The sequence below is a fragment of the Dipteris shenzhenensis genome, chromosome 4 (genome assembly GCF_047967505.1).
Source record: "Dipteris shenzhenensis isolate YYH24624 ecotype China chromosome 4, Dip_SZ_1.0, whole genome shotgun sequence".
Taxonomy (NCBI): domain Eukaryota; kingdom Viridiplantae; phylum Streptophyta; class Polypodiopsida; order Gleicheniales; family Dipteridaceae; genus Dipteris; species Dipteris shenzhenensis.
In genome coordinates this window covers 25219858-25232462 of record NC_141599.1, presented here as the reverse complement: position 1 = coordinate 25232462, position 12605 = coordinate 25219858, and positions in this window count along the sequence as shown.

The window sequence follows — 12605 nt, the reverse complement described above, 5'->3', positions numbered from 1 at the left end:
GCTATGTGCTACATATGAGAAAGAGACTGCCTCAAACAAAGTCTATCTCATGAAGAGATTGTTTGAGCTGCACATGAAGGAGGGAGTTTTTGAGAGATATGGTGCCATGAGCACATAGATTAAAGGCTAAGGTATGTGCTAAGGAATGTATTAAAGTAGACACCCTAGGATGTGGACTACATGATGTGGAGATGTGGATTGAGGATATTCACAAGGAGAGATGTGGATCAGAGGATCCCACAGATGTTGACTATTTAAAGGGCACTCTCTATATAAGAGGCCTATCATGTATTGTTGAAAACACACACATTGCAAGAGATATAGATTTGCTATCTCTCTCTCATGTCTTATTTAGTGTGCTTTGATCCTCCTTAGTTCTTCCATTGATCTTGTGTGCACTAGGCTAAGTACGATCTACACTTTGTCAGGAGTATCCATAGCTTTGCACTTGAATGAATTTAATATCTTTTTCAGTCAGCTTCAAGCTCAAAAGCTGAATTCTGATGTGGAAATGAGGGCAATATTTCTCTTATGCTCATTACCATCCTCATGGGATACTTTCCATACTACTATCAATAACTCTGCACTTAGTGGAGTATTGAACTTTGATGATGTGGTTGGTAGCTTGTTGGCCGAGGAGATTAGATGGAAGTCAATGGGAGGCAACAAGCAGGATGCAGCCTTAAATGTGCAAAGAGGAAAATCACAGTCTAGGGGGAAGTTTCAAGAAAGAGGGAAGTCCCGTAGCAAGTCCAGGGCATGGAACATTAAGTGTCACTATTGTGGCAAGAAGGGCCACATGAAAAAGAACTGCTACAAGCTTAAAAGAGAGCAAAAGGATAAGAAAAAGATTGCAAGTTGGGGTGCAAATCAGAAGGAAGAGAGTCCAAGGGAGGACAAAGGAAAAGTGAAGATTTTGCTTGGTGTAGCTTCATGCATGATGCTTTGTTCTTCCATGTTCCTTGATGCTTTATGTGTGGATGCCATGGTCTGTGCTATGATCATCTCATGCACTTGTGCTTTTGACATGCTTATTGCATTCATGCAACACTTTTCCATTTGTTGCAAAGGTCTTACCATGAGCTTTATTTTGCTTTAGTGGTAGTGTCTAATTGCTAACAATGATTCTGATCCAATAGGCACGTAGAGCTCAAAAAGACGATCACTTTCTCTTTTTGGAGTGTGTCCAAATTCTTCCTAGATTGGAAGTTACCCCTTGTTGAAGTTTCTGTGAAGAAGAGAAGGCCTTTACTAAAGGCCTTTACTAATGGGCACAGGGATTCACATGCAGAATTCCATACTATGCTTGGAAAGGGTTGATGTGCTTAGGTGGCACTGTGGTGACCCTTTAACCTAGATTAGTTAACCTAGGGTTACACAAACTGTACCATGATTAAATTAACCCAGGCAGTTGAACTCAACCATAGTTAATTTTTTACTACCTTATCTGCCACATGGCATTTCCACGTGTCAATTAGCTACTCAGGAGCTTTGTGAAGCGATATTTCAGCAGAGATCTCATCTGCTATGTAATGAGGACGACGTCGCGGCCAGTGGAGATCGATTGGAGGAGCTCGTTGATATGGAACTACTGCTATGGTCATCAGAAGCTTGATGGTAGAGGTTCGTCGAGGAGGCACGCGTTGGTCGTCGGTAGTCGTCTCGTGTGCTCGCTGTGAAGCTTTAGGTAGAGTGTTGAGCCTGGTCGGTGGAGGCCATCCATGGTTGTTGGAGTTAGCTGAGGCTTGGCACTATAGTGAAGGCCATTAGAGGAGTCGACTGGCAAAGTGCGTGGAGCAGCAGTTGTTCAAGATAGGTGGCTGCTACGTCATTTGATGCGACTGGATTGCTAGGATCTTTCTTTGAAGCTTTCGATTGTTTTGCAGATGGGAGCCCGTCCACCTTGGTGTTGCAGGAGTCGGTTAGTGGTGCGTTGGCTAGAGAGGTTTGTGGCAGCCGTGAGTCCATCATTTGTGGAACGGGAGCCGTATGCTGGCTTGTGAGCTATAGGAGCCATCAATGGGCACTAGGAGCTTGCGGTTCAAGCTGGTTCTACATGCTCCAAGAAGGATTTGCTATAGATAGATCGTGGGAGGCAACTATCGGCGGCTAGTGCTGCATGTAGCCAACCAGGAGAGGGTCTTTGTAGCCAACCAAGCTCTTATGCCCGACGTAGCCCCGAACGTTGGCAGATGTAGGGAGTCGGTCCTTTTTTTTTTGCAACAGACAGAGTCACTAATGGTAGGGAGCCGCTTGCTTAGAGGCTTGTGTGGTTGCTGCTAGAGAGTTCATTGCATGCGCCGCTTGGAAGGTCGAGGGAGAAGTCACAATGGAGCCTTCAAGCCCTAGTTATTGTAAGAGACCGCCAAGAAGGATGGAGTCTTGGCTAAAGCCTTGTGATCTTAGGCTGTTGGAATGATGGAGGCTACTATATTAGAGTGAGCCTATCCTTATCTCTATCTTTTTCTCACAAGAACAATGGGGACTGAAAATCTCTCTCTTTCAGTAAGGAACACTCAAGCTCACAATGAACCAAGCTCTTTAAATGAAGAACTCTTGAGATCTAAAACTAATCTAGGAATGGGAGAGCTAAACCTATGCTCTGATACCATGACAAAACGGGGGATTGAGCTCTCCTAGTCATGAGACAACATCCTAGTACAACACTAATCTAAGGAGGATGCAACCTAAGTGCAAACATGATGAAGAGAGTACTCATGATATGTACCTCAAGTCAATTAGGTTCCAAGATAGATTAACTTGGACTCATAAAGAGAATCTTGAGATAGTGCAAAGTGCTTGATTGATATTACTTCAAATGAACCTCCCTTTTATAGGTGAGGGTACTTACATCCATATGCTTGCTCACGTGTGGGATATCTCCTCCATGCCATGTGGCAGCTTGCCCTTTACTCATACCTTTGCTCTACATGTGCTCATGGCACCACAACTCTCAACAAGGGAATGGTTCTCCACTTATGACAGTGATAAAGACAGGTTGTGTGCATCTTGGAAATGACTATGCATGTGACATAGTGGGAGTAGGTGACATAAACTTTTATTTTACAAATGGGTCTGCATTTATTTGAAAAATGTGAGACATGTGCCTAAGCTGACCAAGAGTCTCATTTCAACAGGTCAGCTAGATGATGCTGGTTTTTAGACCATCTTTGGTTCTGGGAGTTGGAAAATTCAAAAGGGCTCTATGCTTTTGGCCAGGGGTGCCAAGTGTGGGACTTTGTATCCCTTACATGTATCAAAAGTGTTTGATCATGTTGTTGCAATAACCAAGCAACCAAGCACTTCTTTATGGCATTGCCGGTTGGGTATCGCATTTGAGTTTCTCTGATTTTGAATTTGTGAGCACAATATCTATGGGAAGCGGACTAAATCAGCCCATAAAAGAAGGGGAAAGAAAGAGTTTAAAAAGCTTGATTTGGTGCATTCAAACATATGTGGTCCCATGCCTACACGGTCATTAGGCGGGGCTGAATACTATGTGACATTTATTGCTGATGCAACTAGGAAAGTGTGGGATTATGCTATAGCTTGGAAGAGTGATGTGTTCCAGGTATTTCAGAAATGGCTGGCCTTGGTTGAGAATCAGTCAGGTAGAACACTTAAATGCCTACTGACTGCTGACAATGGTGGAGAGTATCTCTCTCATGACTTTCAACATTTTTGTGATATACGTGGGATTAAGAAATGTTGCAATGCATGCTTTCCAATGCAAGTCTTTCTGGTGGTTTTTGGGCTGAGGCAATGAAGACTGTTACAGTGCATGTGATCAATAGATCACCTAGTAAGAGTTTGGATGGTGGTATTCCTGAAGAGGCATGGACTGGCAAGAAGCCCTCTTACTCTCATTTGCATATATTTGGGTGTGATGCATATGCACATGTGCCAAAAGAGCTTCGAAAGAAGCTAGATCCTAAGTCTAGAAAATGCATCTTTTTGGGTTATGGTGAAAGTGGAGAGATGGGCTATCGTCTCTGGGATCCAAAAGCAAAGAAGATCATACGTAGCCATGATGTAGCCTTCAATGAGAAGAAGATGCATAAGGCACCCATGAGGGATGTGGAAATGAGGAGAATAACTTTCCAGGATGTGAATCCACCTGCATGTGTTGATAGACAACAAGCTGTCCATGCACCAAATGTGCAAGAAATGGTACCACCAAGTACTCCCATAGGTATACAATCAAGGGTAGATGATGGATCATCTATTGGTGGAAATGATGAGCCAAATGTGGCTGATATGCAGATGGGATAGGAAGCTAAAATGCCCTTGAGAAGATTATCTAGAGTGTCTAGACCACCTGATAGGTTTGTTCAAGGGATAGACCATGTGATCCTTACTGATTACGGGGAGCCTTCTTACTACAGAGAGGCTATGATGCACGAGGATCAATGCAAGTGGGAGTATGCAATGCAATCAGAGATGAGTTCACTTATGAAGAATAAGACTTGGGACTTGGTTTCTTTGCCACATGGAAAGAAAGCATTGCCATGTAAATGGGTCTACAAGATGAAGGTCACAGGTGATGATGTGCCTAGGTACAAGGCCCGTTTGGTTGCTAAAGGGTTCAAGCAAGAGAAAGGTGTGGACTTTGATGAGATATTCTCTTTGGTTGTAAAGATGACCACACTTACATGCATGCTTGGCCTAGTGGCAGTAGAGGATATGGAGCTTATGCAAATGGATGTCAAGACAGCTTTCTTGCATGGGGATTTGCATGAGGAAATTTACATGGTGCAGCCAGAAGGCTTTGAAGAAAAGGGCAAAGAGCATTTAGTTTGCAAGTTGAAGAAGAGTCTCTGTGGTCTTAAGCAAGTGCCTAGATAATGTTATGAGAAGTTTGATGCTTTCATTTGGTCCTAGGGTTTAAGAAGGAGTGAAATTGATCACTACCTCTACAATAAAAGGGCTAAGGATAATAGCATGATACTCTTGGCACTATATGTGGATGATATGCTATTGGCTAGGAAGAATACTTATGAGCTAGATGCATTAAAGGCCATGTTGCATAATGCCTTTGATATGAAGGATTTGGGACTTGCAGGTCATATTCTTGGTATGTGCATCACGCGTGATCGGAGTAGGAAACTCCTTTGGCTTTCACAGAAGGAGTATGTTACAAAAGTATTGTAGCATTTCAATATGGAGGGGGGGAAGGCAGTGAGTACTCCATTGCCTCCATATGTGAAACCGAGTTGAAACTGAGTCATACAGATAGTCCCAAATCAGATGAGGGAGTTGATGGCCAAGGTTCCTTATGCATCCACGGTTGGGAGCTTTATGTATGCTATGATAGCTACTAGACCAGACATTGCATTTGCAGTGGGAGATATTAGCCAGTATATGGCTAATCCAGGAAAGAGGCATTAGGAGGCAGTTAATGCATCATGAGGTACATGAAGGATACCAAAGAGATGTGCATCTGCTTTGGTAGAGGAGACATGCATGTACTTGGGTACATAGATTCAGACTATACAGGGCATGTGGATAGTAGGACATCCACTTCTGGTTTGCAGGTGGTGCAGTGTTGTGGATGTCTCCCGCACAGAAGTGCATTGCTTTGTCTACCATAGAGGCTGAGTATGTTGCAGCCACAGAGGGTTGCAAGGAGGCTATATGGCTTGATTGGCTAGTGGGAAATTTGAGGATTCATACAGGTGTACCGACATTGCATAGTGATTCCATGAGTGCTATTCAGCTGGCACTGAATCCGATCTTTCATGCAAAGACCAAACACATTGAGTTCAAGTACCATTTCATCAGGGAGGTACTTGAGGACAAGCGCATAGAGCTTGTCAAGGTTCATACAGATGATAACCTTGTAGATATGCTGACAAAGAGTCTACCTAGTTAGCGGTTTGAGTATTGTCATGTATTGATGGGCATTGGATAGTATGCTCACTGGTTCTCCTTGAAAGGCACATTGTCCTTTAAGTGGGAGGTTGTGGGGGTTAAAGGTCACTGTGCCTTTACCCTAGTTATCTACAATACTCAAACATATATATAAATGAATGAAAAAGAAAATTAGGGTGTTTTACACCCACCAAAAACTTGTGTGGCTCTCTGTTTCTCTCTCTCCCTCTTCCATTTTGCTTTCATTGAGAGCACTCTCACTTGTTACTGCTTTATGACTAATTGTCCTTTTTGTTGACTGCTTTATGAGTGCTTTTCCACAGCTTTCTACTTGTAATGTGCTTTGCATGAAATTTACAAGTTCTCTATATGTGCCTTGTGACTGATTTACAAGTTCTTGGTATGTCCATGTAGTGCTTTACATATGTGCTGTGATTTCTATCCATAGAGTGATTTCTATCCATCATTTCTATCCAATTGTGCTCCCTTTGTTTAGTGCACCGGCATAGGTTGAGTTCTTCCAACGATTCAAGGAAGAAATTCTAGAGATCAGGATTCAGTAACGCTCATTTGCATGCTTGATGCCCTATTTTGTTTGAAAGATGAAGGAGAGTACAGATGCTACTGCATTTATCATGTGTAAATGTGTTTTTGGAAGGATGCAATGAACCAGTTGAGGACCCAGAGTTTTGGGATTCATGGAGCATGCTACAACTATGACTGTAAGTTATGTGAAAATAGCAAAGGGGAGTGTGGTTGCAAAGCTATTCAACATGCTAACATGGGTGTGACTAGTATTTGGAATTCTATGTTGTGCACCAAATGTCTAGAATCTTGCTACCACCATCGTGGGTGTCTTTTGGGTGAGTGCAAAAAATGTGGTCCACGCAAAATCTCATGGTGCCCATGCAAGATGAATTTTGTTTCCAAAAGGTGATGGTGAAGTTCTTCGAGAATGTGGAGATAGGAACCATGGTGCAGTGGAAAAAGAAGCAAAGGAAAGAGCTTGTTAGCAAGGAGATTTATTGGAATGAACTTTTATGGTTAATGAAGACTCACCTCAAAATATTCATCAAGCATAATTACACTTGCAGGTGGCACGTTGAACAGTTCAAAGAGTGTCTACTAAGGTTTCCGAAAGATGTTAGTGGTTTTAGAGGTGGACTTTGTAGAGAACTATTCTTTCAAGGAGCAACAGTCCATGCACTGGCACTCTAGCGAAGTTACAATTTTTGTCCACATAACATATGTTCATATTGGATCTGAGATGAATAACTTTCAGATGGCTAGGTGCATGATGCCTTAGTATTATTATTTCAAGGGGACGGTAGGTGGTGGTCTGGTATGCCGCAAGGTGTCCTTGAGCTTGGACTATGGAAACCTTGCCATAGGTTTGCATCCAAGTTATGTCTACATGTAGACTTTCTGGCATACAGATCCATGGTGTGAGTTCCTTGGGTTTTGCGAGTTGCATCACTTCATCATCCGTAGCATAATTACGTGACTCAGTGACACGGAACTAGCCGTGAAAATTGAGAAGAATGGGATGGGAGGATTGTTGAGATATCGAGCTCCACTCATGATATGCCAGGGTGACCATTGTGCATTTATGTCACCGACTTGTTAGCTGCAGATGCGATTGGTACACTGCCCATGAGTAATAGCTGGATGATAGCTATCTTTATGTACTCTAATTAGTGGCTCAGTTAGTATTCCACCTAGGTTAGCTGAGTCTGGTTTGAGACCCACATATAGGATTCACCTATTTCTTTTGTACTTAGAGAGAGTTCTTTTGGCTTTCACAACTAAGAAGAGGAAAACTGTTTTTAGCCCCCACCTTTGTGTGTATTCCCCCATTGTGTATGTGAGAAAGCTGCAAGTGAGACTCCTTACTTCTCTCCCACTCTCTTCACATGGTATCAGAGCTTGGTTCGTGATAAGGAGCTCAAGAGAACAAATGAAGTTCATGGTGTCTTGGTAAGAGGATCAGTGTTGCTTTCCTTTTTCGAGTTTGGGACAAATCTCTACAGGTAGCATAGCCGGAAAGCGCAAGAGTGCACTATCTCAGATTGGGATGCCCTTTGCCATGTGGTGAAAGGACTATTTTTTTTACTAGAGGCCATTTCAAGGCCCGTTTTGGTGGTGGAAGTTTTCCACAGGCACTCAAAAAAGTACCCTATTTTTTGTTGTGCGACCACTGTTCCGCAGTTCGGTGAAAAGTTGCCGCAAAAATTGCATCGTATGCCTGTGCGCAGAGATGTTGGGAGTGACAAAATCATTCTTATTGCCTATTCATCCAAAATCGTCACTAGGAAGTGACTGTATGGTCAAATACCACTTTTGTTAATTTTGTAGATTTGCCCTTATGAGGTAGAAGTCATGTTTTTTGCAGTGACATAATATTTTTGCAGTGTTCTGTAATGGCGTCTAATTCTCTTTCATAGATAGTCACTGAAAAGCTTAACAAGAACAACTTCCAAGCATGGAAGTTTAGAATGATGAATTTCCTTAAGGAAAAAGGCTATTGGGAGTTCATTACTGGAGCTGAACAAGAACCAGTTATTCCTAATGTTCCCAATCAATAGGAGTTGCAGGCATTTAAAGGCTAGCATGAGAGAGCTAGAAAGGTTATGTACTGGCTGTCTATCAATATTTCAGATTCTATGATTATGCATATTCAAAATGCAAGCACGCCGAAGGAGGCATGGGATACTTTGACAAAAATGTATAGCACAAATACACAAGCTAGGAAAATGCAGCTCAAGTAGGAGTTGCATAATATCCAAAGAGAAAATATGAGCATCAATGACTACCACATGAAGGTGAAGAAGATTGTAGATGCACTTGCTTCTATTGGGTTGCCAGTGGAAGATGCTGATTTAGTTTTTATGACCCTAAATGGTCTAGGAAAGGATTATGCACAATTTCGTACATCCATTGCTGTCCATGAGAATTTTCCTGATTTTGAGGAGTTGATTGCTCTTCTAATTTTTGAAGAGCAGAGAAATGGTGGTGCATCTTCTTTAGGAGGAACTTCAAAAGAAACTATCTTCTACTCAAATGCTAGAAGAGGTAGAGGCAGAGGTAGAGTAGGCCGATCTGGAGGCCATGGCAAAAATCAAAATATGCAGCAAATCCAAGAAAACCAATCCTATGGAGGAGGACGTGGTAACTTTAGAGGAAGGGGAGCCAAAGAGGTCGTGGTGGATGGCAGAGAGGCGAAAATGCAAACAGCAATGTTGAATGCTACTACTATGGTAAAATGGGAAATATGGTTAAAGATCGCTGTAAAAAGTAGAATGACATCATGACTAGAAAATTGCAACAAGGCAATTATGCATCCTCTAGTAGACAGGGTTATGACAGAAATGAGCATTTGTTTATGAAGTAGCACATGACCAATTCTGTGACAAGTGCAGAAGAAAGCAATGATGTGTGGTATGTTGACTCAAGTGCATCAAACCACATGACAGGTCATGCAGAATGGATGCAGGATGCAAGAAAAATGGAAAGAACAGGATTTGTGGAGACTGGTGATGATACTGCACATCCTATTGTGCAGATTGGTAAAATTCCTTTGTCTATACAGGAAGGGAAAAAGAAATACCTCTCTGATGTATTTCATGTCCCGAATATCACCAAGAACCTAGTTTCTGTTGGTCGAATGGTTGAGCAGGGCTTGCAGATCAGATTTAATCCTCATGGATGCTTTGTTGAGGATATGAAAAATAAAGGTCGCTTGATAGCAAAAGGGAAGAAGAAGGGCAGGATGTTTACGTTGGATGCGGACATGCCTGAATTGAGTGCAACAATGTTTGCACATGGGACCAGTGTAGTTGCAAATATTGATATCTCGCATAAACGCATTGGTCATGTTAATGTATAGTGAATTAAATTAATGCAGGCCCAAAATATTATTATAGGATTGCCTAAGTTCAAGGTTGCAGAAATGCATAAGGTATGTGAAGCCCGTCAATTTGGAAAACAAGCAAGGAAACCATTTCCTAGACATGTTCTAGAGAGTAAGAGGCCATTGGAATTAATCCACTCTGATGTGTGGACTACTAAAGCTGCATCTATTGGAGGCAGTCATTATTTTGTCATTTTTATTGATGACTACAGTAGAAAAGTTTGGGTGTATTTTATGAAAAAGAAAAGTGAAGTGTTTGGGCATTTCAAAGCTTTTAAAGCTATGGTTGAGAAAGAAATAAACCTGCAAATAAAATGCCTAAGGTCAGATGGAGGGGGAGAGTACCTCTCAAATGAGTTTGCAAGGTTCCTATAAAAGCATGGCATAAAGTAGCAATATTCATGCACTCATACCCCACAGCAAAATGGACTTGCAGAAAGGAAAAACAGGCATATTCGAGAGGTATCTCGTGCCATGCTCAACAAAAAAGACCTGCCAGATTATAATTGGGCTGAAGCACGCATAGTAGGAAGTTTGATTTATATGACTATTTGAGCTATGCCATTGGGTTGGTAAGTCAATTTATGCAGGCTCCAAGGAAACCGCATTTGGATGCGGCTAGATGCATACTGAGGTATGTGAAGTCCACATTACAGTATGGACTATTTTATGAGACTAGGGTTTAGATACAGTGCTAGTAGTATTTTTTATAGACAATCTACCAGTGGATATTTGCTCTCTTTTGGGAGTGCTGTAGTCACTTAGAGCAGCAAGAAATAGCCTATAGTTGCCTTGTCGAGCATAGAGGCTAAGTATAGGGGTGTAGCAATGGCTGCATGTGAGGTAGCTTGGTTGCAAAAGCTACTTTATGATATGCATCAGATGGGCCAGTTGTCATTTATTATGACAACATGAGTAGTATACACTTGGCAAATAACCCAATCTATCATGCTAGAACAAAGCACATGAGAAGGTCTTAGTAGGTTTTATTGATCTAGTTTATGTCAGCACAGAGGATCAGGTAGCTGACATATTTATGAAGGCATTGGGCACAGAGAAGTTGCACTAGTTCGGAGACTTTCTTGGTGTGCAAGAATTGGGATTGAGCTCGAGGGGGAGTGTTGAGATATTGAGCTCCACTCCTGATATGCCAGGGTGACGGTTGTGCATTTATGTCACCAACTTGTTAGCTACAGATGCGATTGGTACACCGCCCATGTATAATAGCTGGATGATAGCTATCTTTATGTACTCTAGTAGTGGCTCAGTTAGTATGCCACCTAGGTTAGATGAGTTTGGTTTGAGACCCACATATAGGGTTCACCTATTCCTTTTGTACTTAGAGAGAGTTCTTTTGGCTTTCATAACTAAGAAGAGGTCCTGGTCCTGGAAAACTGTTTTTAGCATCCACCTTTGTGTGTATTCCCCCATTGTATATGTGAGAAAGCTGCAAGTGAGACTCATTACTTCTCTACCACTCTCTTCACAAGGATAGGTTTGGAGATCAGAGGGGCGAAGAAGAGATAGGGAGGTGGGCTGAAAGTCAAGAGAAAATTATGACATGGCTAAGATGGGGCCGTAGTGGTCAGGATTACGATGGAGGATGGTTTGAAGGGTGTTAGGCAATAGTGGAGTAGTGATATCTAGGTGGAAGGTGAGGTTTTGTGCACGGAGTGCATCAAAGTGCATTTGCGGGGTTTGGGTGATGGTGCATGGTGCAAGTGTATCTTCCAACCCTAACTCCTCCGAGTGGCTAGTGATGCACTATCTTTTGATCTCTTCTTGGAGGGAGACCATGAGGCATCTCTCTTGTGCCAAGAGATCCTATAGGGAGTGGATCTATTCATCGTCGGTCTCTTGAGTGTGTGCGTACCACTGCTCTACCTGTGCTTGCTACTCCAACGATGTGCATAGGGCTAATTCCTCCTTTTCCACCTATTCCATATAGGTCTGGCCAAAGAATTCGCTCCAGTGGGGTGAGGTCATCTTTGACTTTCGTCAGAGCATTCCACCTTAGCACGATACTCTTTGGCTCAATGTAATGTGGCCTAGCCTATTGCTTGCACTGCAACCATGGTTGACTGGCTTTCCTGTGTCGAGAGCTGGGCTTGAACGAGGTTGGATGAGAGTTGTGAGGCTTGCTCTTGCCTCCTTTGTAAGATTGTGCAAGCAACTTGCGGCAGTTGTGCCATGGCTTGAAAGAGGTTCATTTCCATGACATCGGTGCGTGACAATTGTTCTTCTGTCATTTGGCTATAGCCTCCTGTTGCCCTATACTAGGGCGTGTTGCAAAATTGTATGGCCTCTGCTAGGCATGCCCATGACATAGAAGAGGTGCTTGTGGCGAAGGATGCAGTCTCCTAAGGGGTGGTGCAGACTAAGACAAAGGGTGCAGAAAGGGTTGTCAGCATAGTCTCTGCTCGTGGATGGAGGCTGATTTTGACAGTGTTGTCACCTTGGAGGTCTCCAATGAGAATAGACCCTCCTTGAACCTAATTAACCTTATCCTGATGTTGTCTTTGTCCCAACATGGACTTAGGTTGAATAGAATGTGTGTGTAGAGTAGCGACAAAGCTCCACTTGTACTTGCATAAGGCTAGAAATAATCCCTCTTAGAAATCTAATTTGCATGTTCTACATGCAAGTTCTACATACAACTCCTACATGCAACTCCTACAAGCGAGTTGTACATGCAAGTTCTACATGTGAGTTCTACATACAACTTCTACATACAACTCCTACATGCAACTCCTACATGCGAGTTGTACATGCGAGTTGTATATGTGAGTTGTACATGTGAGTTCTACACATGGACTTAGGTAGA